Genomic DNA, 16,235 nt, shown 5'->3' on the forward strand with positions numbered 1-16,235 from the left:
ACTTTGATGATGTTAAAGGCAATAACTTCACATCTATTCCAACATGAGTGAGATGGAGAAGTGGTGAGAGAGTTTAATTTAGTGAAGAATGATATTATTGTTTTGAAATATTGGAGTGAGATGGTGATTCTAATCATATCATAAACCATTATTTTGGTATGTAAACCATAACAGTGGTTTCTTATGTAAACCTATTGCTTAATTTTCATGTTAACAATATTGAAAATCATTCTTAAAAACATAGCATAAACTATATATTGAACATTTGACATGTTTCTAGTAAGAATAAAAATGTTCCTATGACAATAACTATTTCTAAAATATATAAGCTATGTTTTGTAAAAGTATTTTTAACTAAACTCATTATGTATTAAAAATCATGAACCTATATTATTGGTATTTGATTAAATTATTTAGTACAATAATAGATAAATTAAAATAACTTAGATATATTAATATGATATTTTTATATAAATTTTATTTTATTAATGAAATATATTTTGGGTATCAATAACTTTAATTTTCCAATTTTAAATATTTTAATTTTAATTTATAAATAATTTTTTAATTCCAATTATTATATATTGTTTATATAATTTATTCGACTATTAACCTTATATTATGCCTTAAAATATTTCAAAAAAAAATTAAAATAAATAAATAAAAATAACTTAGCTGAAGTACATGCGGTAATTTAAATTTTTTAATAGGTAATCCCTTTATTAATAGTATAAATAATGGTTAAATTCCACTCAAATATGTGTGACAAATAATTAAACAATTAACATAAACAGTTTAATGATTAAAATAAACATTTTAATATATAAAATACTAGAGAAAAATTAAATGCACTTATCATTTATCACTATTATCAATATCTGGAAATACAATGTTCAAATAATAAATAAAAATTAATTATTATAATTGTCAAAATAAAAAATAAAATATAAAAAATGTCCGTAATATAAAATCTATTATATATAATTATGAATAACTTATGTAATAAAAAAAATATAAATATAATACTCTACTTTGTGAATGAAATAAGAAAAGTGAAAATAAAATCTTTATTATCTATAAAAATAGGTAAAATATGTATCAGAAAATTATTATTTTTTAAATATCACTCGAGATAAAATTAGAGATATTTATGATTTCTGGTCGTTAAATATTAAACTATAGAAGAACTTATCATGATCTTTCTTAATTATTGTACTTTTTAAGGATTAATTATTAGTTTTCTTCATGAATAGAAAAATTCACATCAGAAATCATGAGAGACCTGATACGGATAGTCCTCAATGCAGTACATATTATAAAAATCAAAACATGACTTTGCTAATGAAACAACAGATTTTATTTTAAAGAAGTCCAACTTTGAATCACAACTTTTTTTTGAATAATTAACTAAAATCCTAGATGATTTAATGTGTAAGTGATCGAACTAAGTCAATATTATTAAAATAAATCATCAATAATTAAAAATAATATTAATATAACATAAATTGTTTATCATAAATGTAAAAGTTAAATTATATGTTCAAAAATGTTTTTCTATTATAATATATTATAAATTTTCCATGCAAAATACCCATAATGTGCACTGTGGATACTAAAATACTAGCAAACCTTGAATGCGTAGTGAAAAAAGAAAATAATAAGTATAGTTATGATGTAAGGAAGTACTCCATTGTGTGCGCATGACATGTGTTCACCCTTTTCATTGAGAGAAATGATGATGTGATTCTAAACGTTAAGCTAAGAAGAGAAACAAATTTTGCATCAATCACACGTGGGATACTAGTTATAAGTGGAGTGTGGTGGATGTGTGTAATGTAGTGTGGAACTAATATAAGAGTTATTATTATAGCAATGTCTTTGGAATATGTGTAGTGGAGAACACATGATGTTTTATGTACTAATGCAGCAAAGACTTGTTATGAGTTGCACCGTGTGCCCATTTCTTCACAATAATATGGCCATGCATTGTCAATTGACTCAAAACCTCTAATAATTCCCTAGCTAGCTACCACCCTCATTCTACACAATTCTAATCTCTTTTTCTTTTCTTTTTTTAATATTTTGGTAAAAGCTTCAAATTCCATTAATATATAGCATTACCCTCTATGTGTAAAGAGCTACAGCTAACTTCTCCATCGTATGATTCGATGACACTGCTTAAAAAAGTCATTAAACAAAAATCAGTTTTAAAAATAAAAAATAATTAATTATTATACCATTAAATTAATTATTATTTAATAGTTAAAATATTAATATTTAATAAAATACCAATTTAAATTATTTATTATTAATAATAATTAATTTAAATATTAATAATTTTTTAATCTCTAAAATAATATATAATTTAAACAGTATAACTGTTGGGGATCCCTCCTTAATTTTATGGGAGATTATGACTAATGAATATTGGTAACACTATTGTGGGAAGTTGAATTATTCATACCCTCAATTTAATGGAAGATTATGACTAATTAATATTGGTAACCAATTCATTGAATATATTCAATGATGACCATTAAAATGTTTTTGGAAATTGTAACTCTCTTTTGAAAATTCTCTCTTGAAAATAGACCATTAATCTCCTTATAAGGAAGTCTTCCTCTCATTCTCTGTAGTAAGGGAACTTCTGAGAAAAATAGAAGGAAGCAAGTAAGAAGAGCAACATATAGAGAAAAAGAGATAGGAGGAGATATCCACCATAGTGTGATATTAGAAATCCTAGTGAAAGACTAGATAGACATTGTATTTCATCCTTGTTGGATGAGATTGAGTGTTATCCTCAAGTAGTGAGAGAAACAAATATTGTAATCTTACTTTCATAGTGGAGGCAATTTCTGAACTAGGTCTCAAATCTTTTTTATTTCTCAAGTTCAGAAGGTTTTCCCACATTAAATTTTTTTTGCCTCATTATTCTATTTTTGCTCTATTTTCTATTATTTGTTTATTGTTTCCGCAAGTGATCATCTGGTATCTACACTAAAAAAGAATTTTCCCAACAATAACAACTAATTATTTTTTATCTCTAAAATTATTTTTTATTTAATAATTTTCTTCTAGTGGTAGTAAACTTGTGATCTCTCCACGGAGAATATAGAGAAAAAACATTCAACATATTTCTACTCTACTATCCATTAAAAAAATAGAATGGATTATTACCTACATAAATAAATTTAGCATTATTTATGAATTACTATCCACATATCTCTATTCGTAGTTAAATTCAACACTATAAAATATATAATTATATTATTCATAGTAATTATAACTTATATAAATTTTATTATTTTAACATTTTAGTTAATCATATACAACTATACATTTTAATTCAACATTAAAGAATATTTAAATTAAAAAAATGTTAAACTTATTCCGGTTAATTTAATAAAACAAATATTTAATTAACTAAAACTTATATAAAAGTAAAATTACTTAAATTTATTATGATTAAGAGTGTAATTACATCTATTTTTGTAAGGACAGGTTTTTAGAATACTAAAAGGTATGAAATAAAGTAAACGAAAAAAGATAATTGTGTTTTTTAAGTTAAAAATAATTTTCATTTATTTTTTTTAAGATTATATTATCTCTCTAAAGTTTAAATTTTCTAATTTCTATTTATTTTCTCTCTAGGCTTTCTTGATAATACTTTGTTAATTTATTTTTCCAATTATGTTTTTTTTTCTCTTTTTTATCTGCATGCAGTCTTGAAATCCATATATATGATTGACTAAAACAAGATGAATTTATGTTACTTTAAGTAGTTTGTTTTGTTAGGTAACTTCCTTAAAGAGGATTTCAAAATTAGTAAGTATCTTCAATTCAATTTTTGTAAAGGGTAAACTTTTGTAAGAATGGTTATTTTTATTAAGTAGTAGATTTCAAGTTTAACTTAATGATGTGAGTTGATTTTAAGATTGTATATTTTATAGGTTTCACTTTTGATTAAGTTTTTTGAGATTAACAATTTAAGGTGAGAACACAAGTGGTTAAGTAAGTGTGAAAGTTCACTTGTAGAGGGCAAATAGAAAAACTCAATATGGTGACATGATGATAAAAGTAAATTGTGGAAATGGAAGGAATATAAGATGAAGAAAAACAAGTGATAACCAAATATTAAAAGAAAAACATGATATTATAAAGAGGAATGGAATGGATGGCGCAAGAAGAAAGATAAAAAGAGGAAGGGATGAAGAAAGCTTATGGAAGAAGAAGGATTGTCACGCCACTTGGAGAAAGGAGACACTTCAAGATGAGTGGTGAAAGAGTCGCCACTTGAAGTGCTCACACACTCAATATAAGACCCACTATGAGATCACAAAAACACTCATGCAGAGTTTCTTTACTATTCAAATTCAATGTGTGTAATACATGAGGCAAAGATAGAGAAACATGAGTGTCATTTGTGAGAAGCCTTCTAGAAGGTAGGTCAAAGAAACCCTAAACCTAGAAAAACTTATCATGACCCTACTCAAATTACTAAGCACACCCTACTCTAGTTTATTCTTCTATTTGAACCCCCAAAGTGTGCCCAATTTATTTACAAACATTTTTGTCTTGTAAGAAGACCAGAAGGAAGAACATTTGATGTTGTGGTCTACCAGTTCTTCTTCCGCTGAGGCCCTTCCGATATTTGGTGGGGCCTTGTCTTGAATGCTGAGATGATTGATCACAGTGTGAATCGTCTCTTGTGTACTTGGTCATCTGCTTGCCTAATTGGGTTGTATCACTTCACCTTACAAAATCAGCTTATAAGGTTATTTATTATGAAAAGTTCTTATCTCTGGAAGATGTAGGATCTCCAACACATCTCTCAAAAATTTGTCAACTCGTGTGTAAGACTACATATTGATGGATGGTTTGATAAGCCCAATAAATATATATTCATGGATTGTCTGATAAGCCCAATAAACTCTTGCTAGAATAAATTTTAAATGACTCTCTGATAACATATTAGGAAGTAAATTTTAAACCTAACTCAACTTTATAAAACTGGCTAATAAGATAAGGTTTGCACCCACTTATATATTATGAAAAGTATTTATCTCTAGTGAAGGCGGGATCTCCAATAATTCTTGTATTAAAAAAATTGTCCTGAATTGTTGATTTTGTTAATTTTATGCGAAACTTTGTTTAAACAGTTGAAAAGAGAAAAACAACAACTATGACTATGTTATTTGGTCGCAAGGATTTTAACTTCCAAAAGTAAAATATTATGAATTCCAAGGAAAGTTGTTAAGAAGAACTTGATTCAGAGCCTGGAGGTAGGGTGCAAGAAGGTTAAGATCAATATGCTTCAGTGAGCATATGACACTTTGTTCTTTTGTGAAGCCAACATTAAAAGCGTGTTCAACTTAAAGGTTATTCTAAATTGCTTTGAACTTGTTTCTGGTCTTAAGGTGAATTTCTCGAAGAGTAGAATTGGAGGGGTGGGGGTCGATCAGACCGTTATTCTTCGTTTTGCGTCTATTCTCAATTACGAAGTGATGAAAACTCCTTTCAACTACATGGGGTTGCTAGTTGGGGGGTGTCATAAGAGGAACACATTTTAGGATGGCGTAGTTGACAAAATCAATGATAGCCTTAGTGTAGGACTCATCCTTCCTCTTGCACAATACAAGCTTTGAAGAATAAACACTCTAAGGTTGTGATTGGATTGAGGAGAGGATGTGTGAGAATTTGAGTTGGTGTATGAGAATTTAATAGGAAAGTGTGAAGAAAGTAAGTGTGTTTGAATTTGGGTATGTTATAGTGGATTTGTGAGAAAATTTTATTGAAGTTTGTGAGTGATGCGATGATTGTGAGTGAATTTTTAACTTTTTTTAAATGTGTAAAATGTAAGTTTATAAATTTACCTTTATAATTAAAAAATTATGAATAATGAAATATGAGGTATTATTGTGTATTTATTTTATTTTGATCAACAATCAAGAATATATATACACAAGAATCACTTCACGGGTGATTCAACCCTTATACAAAAAGGTATGAGCAACCTAACCGCATAACACTTTTAAAACATCTAAGAAACAAAACAGCTCCTGACATAACTTGACAAAACCTGACAGGAACTTCCTCCGACCTCCCACTAAAGCGAATACAGACAAACAAAGGGGCGAGACACCAATTAGAAAAAAAAACAAAACTAGCTGAGGAAAACTTAAACGTGTATCTTTGAGTTAATTAAAATTTTTTAAATTATTTCCAACTATTTGAATTAATATTTTAGAAAACAATATGATTACTTAACATTTTCGAAACATAAAAAATTATCATAAAAATAATATTTAAAATAATATTTATATAAATATAATTAAAATATATATAATTTATTTATTTGTGTACTTTAATTGTTTATAATTAAAAGACCATTTTTGAAATTTTGTTTTGTTTTTTTTATTGGCAATAATAAATAAATAAATATGAATCACTTTAGGGGTGGTTCAACCCTTATACAAAATGACAACCTTAATCACATCCAGTAGACATACACTCAAGTATGACTATACAAGACACTCCTAACTTAATCCAGAGAAAGACACCTGACATACTAAGTAAACATCTCATAAGATCATCCTAATACAATCCATCGGATCTTAACACCAATCCGAAAAGGAAAAAAACGCAGACTGTGACTTGGATGAAACCCAAGACCAAGTCTTTAGTTGGACCAACGCGAAAGCCTCCAGTACATCTACTACTTCCCCTTTAAAGATAACCCTATTCCTATGCCTTCAGACCTCATTAACTATTGCAATCCAAATCCCTCCCCAAACCTCATCCACCGAAACCGGCACACTGCTCATCCTAAACTGAGAAAAATTTAACAAAGGGACATTATGAAACACACCCTGCACACCCAGCCATACACAACAATGGTTCCACAATAACCAAGCAAATCTGCACTAGAAGAATAGGTGGGAACTAGTCTTCTCCTCCACCTCGCACAGGCTGCAAATAGAACTTGTAACCGTAATCGCGCGCCTAACCAGGTTAGCCTTAGTGGCCAACTTGTTTTCCAACACCCTCCATGTCGTAACTAGTGCAGTAGGTACAACTTTACTCCCCCAAAACTTTTTATATACCGTCCCATTCTCTCCAACTTTGTCTCCCCTTAGACGGAGGTTAGCCGATTTAACCGTATACCCGAGCTTCTCCCCTTCCTTCCACTCCCACCTATCCTCCTTATCCAAGTCAAAACTCGCACCTTGGACTGCCTGAGAAAAATGAACCACTATTTGCTTCTCCCATACAAACAGATTTCTTCTCTAGACAAAATTCCAATCCCACTTTCCATTATTCCATCCCCCGCCACCGCAGAATCTTTTGACAAACTCAGGGAAAACAACCTCGGGAAGACATTCTTCAAAGCTTCATTCCCCACCCAATTATCTTCCCAAAACAAAATTTTCTTTCCATACCCCACCTTCCAATTAATGGAATCTTCAAAATTCGACCCCAACCCTCTGAATTTCAGACCTTCCTCAAATCTTTCCACCATATAGATTCCATATTGTCTTTCCCTCCTCTCTCAGACTTCTCCAACCCATGACGTTGGAACTAAATCTAGATTATGTCAATTTCTCAGAAAATAAAAATTTTAAAAAAAATAATTATGTTTGCATTAAAAGTAAAATTTTAACTTTTCATAATCGTAAAAAAAATTAGGTAAAAAATTATCAATAGGTTAAATATTTAAAATTATGAAATAGAAATAAATAAATTGAATATTCATAATTTTACAAACATTGATCTTTTACATTCACCGGTTCTCGTACACAAACCCTTCCATTCATCAATTCACTCACTCAAGCCCACGCTCCAAGAACTCCAACTTCCTCCATCACACGAATTACCATAATTACAGCTCCATCTCGCACTCATCCAATTGAAGCTTTGCTCCTCAGCTTCATGCGACGGAAGAAGACGATCGATGATCGTGCGGGTTCCTTCAAAATATTCATCACTACATTCCACTATAACTTTCTTTACAAATCGCTTCACACGTGAGAGAATAACACATAGATCCCCGTTTTTCTTTTGCTAAAAGTAAAACGGTGAAAACCAACACAACATATATTAGAAGAATGTAAAAATTTTAGATAGTGACGAATATGTACAAAGATGGTGAAAACGGAGAAGAACATGTGGCTCGTGACATGATTGGTCTAATTTTTAAAATATTAGTATTAACACGTGTATATGCCATGTTATATATATTATATTGTTATCTCTATGTACCATTATTTATTAGACGTGTTAGCCTTTTTAATAAAACTAAAAAAAATTGAAAAATATAAAATAAGATTACTTTTAAAGCTTTATTAGTGAGAGAAAATAAAAAATAATTGTTTGTGAACTTAAAAAATGGCTAAAAATGACATACGATAATGTTGCTGTTTTTTAAGTATATATATGTTTTAACAAAACTTATAAACAGAAGTTTTTTTATATTATTAATATTATTTTTAATTTATCATTATATGATATGGAATAAATGGTTTAAACAGATAATAATTTTACAGAAGTGAAGTGAGATTTTTTTGTGTTGGTATCGCAAAAATTTCAATTCCTTTCTATTTTCATTCGTAACAAACTATGTTTAAAATACTCAAAGATACGTTAAATCTTGTTTTTAGTATTTCAAACTAAACCAAAATGTGTCAAACACTTTAAAACTACTTTTTAAAATAGAAATAATAGTTTTAAAAGTAATGAATCAAACTTATATAACTTCTTGCAAACTCTAGTTCTCAACATTAGAGATGAGTGTTTGAAGTACTAATTATCACATGTAATGATTATCCCTTCACCTAATTTTATTTTATTTCATTTCATTGCAACTTGTAAACATTCAATTTTGTTTGACTCTATACAAATTCAAACATATAGAATGAAGAAAAGGAGATTTTTCTAAAAAATAGATAATGAATCAATTTTTTTTATTGGACAATAAAAAAACTATGAGATTATATATTGAATTATTAATACAAAAATAATAATTAGATAACAACAAAATTTAGAGAATAAAATAATTAGTCATTATATTATCTAAATTAGATATTATTTTAGAAACTAAAACATTATTGATATCTAAAGTGATTTATGTTATTAATAAAAATTTATAAAATAATTTTTAAATTGGTATTTAAACCCTTTATTAAGCATTCTTCATCATAGATTTAACACATGACCCATTTTAACACTTCAAGTATGCAAATATCGATTACATGGATCAAGGTGAGTTTAATGTAGATACTTACCTAAACTTTAATATCTATTCTTATTCACTCTTTCAAACTCTAACATGTGATCTCTTAACACACTAGATAGTGTATCTCATGTCATAAGGGAAACTACTTTAAAGACTTAATGTGAATTGGAGGCTAAGATTTTGACATATAAGGAGAGACTCCAATTTCACACACTCTAACAAATATCATTTTAGGAAACAACATAAAATCGTGACCTAAATTTTAGGCAACAGTTTGACCACGGTTTTCTAGCCATGGCCATGGGCTCAAAGACGACAATTTTTGTCCTATGACCACACCTACTTTCAAAATCATTATCTTATCAAAAATAGTTTGTTAGAGGAAATTGAACCCAGATTCCTTGAGTAAACATAAAATCTATAACCATTAAGGGATAAATTTTATTGTCATGTTTAAATTATCATTCTTATTTTTCTTCTTCTTATTATTATTATTACGATTATTATTATTATTATTATTATTATTATTATTATTATTATTATTATTATTATTATTATTGTGGTTGTTATTTTTGTTATTATTATTGATAATAAAAATATTATTATTAATAATATTGTTAACATTAATAATAATAATAGTTATTTATCTTACTAATATTATTAACGATAATAATAATAATACTAATATTAATATTATTATTAATGTTATTTTTGTTAATAATAATAATATATTAATATTAACACATTATTATTATAATAATAATAATTTTGATTTTGATTTGTAAATCAGTGGAAACTATTTAGATTTGGAAATGTTTTGGAGAATGAAAAAGAAAATAATAATGGATTGTATATTTGAAATCCAAAAGCATAATTTTTATTCTTTTAATTTTTTTTAATTTACTAATTAGATTAATTAAATGTTGTTTAAAATATCCATAATTTTAAAAAAAGTTGGCTAAAGTAACCATGTTTTAATAATCGTTCTCTATATTAAAGATAATTTTAATTAAATATGATTTAAAATTTCATAATTAAAGGCCACATTTTTATTATTTTAGGCCATACTTTGTTATTGTGGTTTATTCTTTTTTAAAAGGTCACACCACAAAACTATGTCTTAAACATTCATGACTTTAAAAATGTGGTCTATAATGATTTATAAGCCACATTTATAAAAGTGTTGCCTTTTCCACTTTTAGGCTAGATTTATGTTTATGGCCACTTTTATGCCACAATTTTATTGTTTAGCACACACATTCTAAATGCAACACTTAAAAGAATGCGATATAATTAAGAAACGATTTTACAAATATGGTCTTTGGTAGTCCTTAAACTACATTTGTAAAACTGTTGTCTTTTCCATGTTTATGCAATGATCATATAAGTATGGCCTTGTTCAATCTAAAGTAAAAAAATGGTGTAGTGACAAGCAAAAACAAGGATTCCAAACTCAACATGATCATGAGGGGGATTCTACATTTAACTAAAAAACATCACATACACATGTAAGAGATGTTCTTCAATTTTTGCAAGCAATTAGAGAACATTAGACACAAACACAACAATATTCTTCATATTACACATGCTACTTGAGAACATTAGATGCCCATGCAACAAATGTCATTCAGTTTTTGCAACGAGTGTTCTTCAGTTTCCTGCTCGAGAGTTTTAGTTTTACATGCAACCCAAGAACTTCAAACTTAGCAAGCAAAGAAAGATCATACTAAAACAATCTTCACAAAGGAAGGACTTTATTTTAAACTCGTTAACTAATATTATCTAAAGTAGCATCCCTTACGTGAACTTTTCCTTCTTCAATGAGCTTCCAATTGATGCAAGAAATCATTCCACACTTCAAAGCTATGATAGAAAAAAAAATGTCCTACTAAGAACAATTCTTGGTTCTCAAACAATAAAGAAGTGCAATTAAATTCTGAAAGAGAGACAATATGAAATGGATGAAGGTACAAAGACGGAAACGAGAAAACTTTAAAGATAAAAAGTAAAGTGAAAGGTATGCATGCAAGTGAAAGAATGAAAATAAGGGTAATGGAATCTTACATGCAATACATTCTCCTTAGTATTAAATAAAAGTCATACATTACTAGTAATTATTACAAGTTATATTAGTTGTCTGGTGATGTAAACTACATGAATTAAATCTTAATTAAATTGTGACATTTTGAATTATTATACTCTTTAAGTATAAAAAAAAAATATCCTAAGTATAAGTGGTAGTTTTTTAAACTTATTCAACAATTTCAAAAATATGTATACTTTTCTTTAAATTTATTGAATTTCAAAAATTGAAGTTATAAGAAGTATTGCATTAGATATTTTACTTATTGTGTTGAGATAATTTTGTTAATCTCTACTTTTCAATTTTTATATATTTTTATTAGTTAATATTTTCTTAATTTTCTTATTGATATAAATAATTTATAATAAAATATAATGACTAATATTGTCATAACCTTGAACGTACACAACATAGATATTTCTCATTTAACATAATTTTTTTCGTACCGAAAATGTCATCATGATCCAAATTTAAATATTTTAGAGATAATTTTATTTGTTTTTTATTTAAATCTATTTTAAAGAATCACTAGTATAAAAGAACCCATTGACGAAACAATGATGATTCTCCAACAAATAGTTGTCGATATTTTATTGGTGACATTTTTGTGAATTTGAGCAAGTATATGTTGACAGTTGGAAAAAAAATGTCATCATATTCAAAGTACAAGTCCTAAGCCTTTTATCTTAGGTGTCTAAATCTTCTTCTCCCCCACTACGCATTAGTGTAATTTGTCCTCTAACTTTCTCTCACTCGATTTTTCTCTATGATGAACTTGTATTTTCTCTCCATTGCTCCAGTAATGTTGCATTTTTTTACGTTCATTGCCATTGCATTTATCGAGATCCATTGCACCACTACCATTGCCATTGATTCGTTGTTGCCACACTGTTGTGTTGTTAAGTTCACCACTGTCGTCAGACTCTCTTCACAATTGCAGCTCGCTCCTAATTGCTTCCTTTGCACACTGTTGACGCTTTTCACCACGCTTTGTTTTATCTTCTCCTGTTGCTCCTAATTTATGCATGGGGTCTTTGTTGGGTTTTGAATCACATTTTTTCTATTTTGTGCTTTTTGTATTAGTGCATGTTTTGAATGCATTGGTATTAAGTATAAGGGTGTATGACTCTTGATAAATTAATTTTATTTTTGTTTTTAAGAAGCACATATTTGAGTAATTATGGTGACAAAATTTTGGCAAAAACATGTAAAAGATGGTATGTAATATAGTTACTTATAAATTGATTGGTTGAGTGGATAAATTTAATTTGTTTTATTTAACATTTAAATTATAATATTGTTGCATTGAGTGAATCTCAATTTCTTATTTGAGAATCAATTTAAAACTTTTGTACCACTTCCAATTTGAAAAATTACTATGATTTATTTTATATGATAACTAGTGGAAATCATATTAATCAATGTGTTAAATCTCTAATTGTCTGGTTAAACAATTTGGGAAGATAATCACTTTATAATAGTTGATTTACATATATTTTAATCTACATTTTACATATTTTATGGAATTCAGTTTATTGCATTTTTAGTTGCTCTTCATATGCGTGTTTGATTTTGTTTGATTACCACTCTCATTTTGTATATTCTAAATATTAATGCGAAACACTACTAAAATTTTGTAAAATATAAGAAATTTTTATTATTAAAATTTATTTAATAATTAACTATAAAAAGTGAATCTTCTTGAATTGAAGCATCTCAAGCACATAACGAAAGACTTGAAAAATTATTAAACTTCAAGTTTATTCAAGAGAAACTCGTGTTCATCTCTTTAAGGAAGGATCCTGTTAACATATTTAGTTTTTCTATTTTAAGTTATTGAGCTTTATTTGTTTGGCCCAACTTTCCTTTTTTTGTTTTAGCTAGGTCTTAGTCTTTTTCTTATACATACACCATGTATTTTACTCTCTAATACACAAATAAATAAGAATTTATTTTGTATTTTTCTTTTCTCTGCTTTTCTCTTTTCTTTTCTTTTCTTTTTTGACATTAAGAGAGGTTCTCATAAACATATCAAACAAAACTTCCAAAACATGCATTCACCATGACACTTCAAGGGTTACTAGACCAAAACCAAGGACATAATCCTAACGTCCTTAAAATACTCTATTACATAGCGAAATAATAATGAAGAATAAGCTAACAAACTGCAAAAATATCACTGGCCATCGTGTTTTGCCTTGTTATATTGTTGCCGACCACTATCGGAGTTGAAAGACTTGCTGCAACTTTTGCAACTGAGTCCACCGGACTTGGGACTCTCGCCTTCACTGTTGGGAGTCTTTCCACCTTTCTTCGCGGAGTGTGGAGTTCCTGCATTTCCTGTTTTCTTACCATCAGTCTTTTCTGAAGTAACATTTTTTGCTTTCTTGGAGGAAACATGAGTTTTTTTTATGCAGACTCATTTGATCTCTTCTTTCCTAAATCCGCCTTTTTAGGAGGAGGGGTTTCTTCATTATCATCTTCATCACTGTCAGACTCCTCGTCACTGTCATCACTGTCAACATCATCCATCTCTTCATCAGAAATTCCAAAAGCTTCATCTTCATTAGAATCATCATCAGAGTCTTCATTGTCTTTCTCTGGCTCAACAACCTTGACTTTTTTTGCTGGAGCAGTAGCTTTGGCATCTGGCTTTTTAGATCCAACTGCTTTCACTTCTTCTGCTTTTTTTTCAAGTTTTCCATTCTCTGTGTTAACCAATGGAATATCCTCATCGCTATCAGTAAATTCATCCTCCTGAAGTGTTGGTTGCAGTGTGGAAATCGACAAGATAGGCAGGTTGTCGGTGAGGACGAGATGATCTTCTTGGAAATTGGGGTGAGGTGCTTTCTGGAGGTGCAGGCGGTGATAATGTTGGTGGAGGTGCAGTGTTGGATGCAGAAGCAGAGGAACTATTTGTTGGAAGATCATAGCATAATGAGGCTGGTGGAGGGACAATATTGGGTGCAAGAGTAGAGGCACATGGCTCGGCAGGAGGTGAAGTATCAGAAAAAAAATCAAAAACAGAATTATATGCGTTAGAAATAAGGAGAGATAAAGTGTTGGGGTCCCTAGGCAAGCCACTGTCCAATTTATATGGAAAGTGGTTTTCATGAAAGATTACATGTCTTGATATCTCTATGCTATGAAACTTTAAATTTAAGACAATATAACCTTTTGTATTTTGTGGGAAACCAATCTATCATCTAACTTTTTCCTATGTGCAGTAATGGTACTAGCATAACAGAGGCAACCAAACACTTTTAAAAAGGAAATGTCATACGATTTTCCAAACAACTTTTCATGAGGAGTGATGTTATTAAGTAATGGAGTAGGAATAACATTTATTTAGAAAACATCATGATTTACAACAAATTCCCAAAAAATATGAGGAAGATTTGCTTGAAAAAGTAAAGCTCGGGTTACATTTAGTATGTGTTGATGTTTACGTTCTACAATGCCATTTTGATGTGGTGTGTCAACACAAGATTTTTTATGTATAATTCCCTTTGAAGCATAAAAATTTGACATAGTAAACTCACACACCAACTTAAATGCACTTTAACTTCCACTTCAACCCACTACATTATACAGGACAATCTCATCCAAGAGGGATTGGTACAGTTAAAGCCACTGTTGGCTTGTACATTGTCACTACCTTGCCTGCTTCTAGCCGTTCTAAACCACATTGTTTTGCTCCTTTTATTAATTGTAATATCATGGATAAAACACTGTGGCACTATAGACTGGGACACCCTTCACTTGAAAGATTACATGTCTTAAATAAACAATACTAAAAACTAAATATGTTAACAGATTCTTGAAGAAGAAAATGAGAAGATTACTTTCATTTTAACCTTATAACAAGAAGACAATCATATAAGTAAATCAATTCTCATTTATTTAAAGGTGAGTTTTGCAAGAGGCAAGAGGTTTTATTTATAGATGTTTTAACCATCTTGTCCACCTTACTACAAGGGATGTGGAACCTAAAAAAAATCTAAAATAGAGCTACAAATGAAGAAATTTTGAAGCTCCTACATGCCAAATAAAGACCGTCTCATTTTGCACTAAAATTGTCCTATTCCACTTGGTGCGAGACTTCTACTCTACACTCTTTTTATCCTTTAGTGTTTGACCAAAAAAAAAATGAGTTTGGCCGAAAAAATTGAGTCCAAATGAGGCCCAATTAAGATTCACATAAAGTCACACATTTCTCAATAAAAATCTACAACAAATACAAGAGAAACTACATCTATACAATATCTACAAGACTAGAAGAAGAAAGAAAATTCTAGTATTCTACACTTCAAGTGTAGAGTCTTCCTACATGAGACTTTATCTTCTTCCATCCTCTTAGCCAAAGGTGTTTTGGTTTCATGTTTTCCATCACTTCTTAAATGGGAGCAACCCATATTAGATCATCGGGTGTATATACTTTTGAGGACTCACGTTGAGTCCTTAATAAAATTGTAAGATAATGTGTCCTCATCACATTTTTAGCTATAAATTATACATAATATCAACTACTTATATATTTTTCTTATGTTGCAGGATTCTCTTATTGAGAAAAACCCCTAAAGTCTTTTTACTCCTCCTCATGATTGTAATGACATATTTGCTGCTTCAATTAGACGACATGAGTACCCTAGTAGTGTGTATGTTTGATGACTATTCTATGAAAAGTGTATCGAGTCAGAAATAATAAATTCTCCCTAAAGACGAATATCAAACCAATAAGAAATAATTCTAAAATCTCAAGTATAGCATTCACTAAATATAAGACAATATGTAAAAGTTTGTTTAAAAATGTTGTTTGTATTGTGAATTTGCAATAAATTAAATAAAAACAAAGTAAATTATTTGGATGAGTCATTGGGATTGGGGTTCATCCTTCTCACTCAGTTGTATTTTCAATTA

General features: G+C 29.0%; 1 pseudogene; it reads right to left on the reverse strand.

Annotated features, from left to right (window-relative positions):
- Positions 1-13,491: 13,491 nt before the first annotated feature.
- LOC137825306 (uncharacterized) lies at positions 13,492-14,246 on the reverse strand (annotated as a pseudogene).
- Positions 14,247-16,235: the final 1,989 nt, after the last annotated feature.

This window comes from Phaseolus vulgaris, chromosome 8 (assembly GCF_051622355.1).
Source record: "Phaseolus vulgaris cultivar YP4 chromosome 8, ASM5162235v1, whole genome shotgun sequence".
In the NCBI taxonomy this organism is placed as follows: domain Eukaryota; kingdom Viridiplantae; phylum Streptophyta; class Magnoliopsida; order Fabales; family Fabaceae; genus Phaseolus; species Phaseolus vulgaris.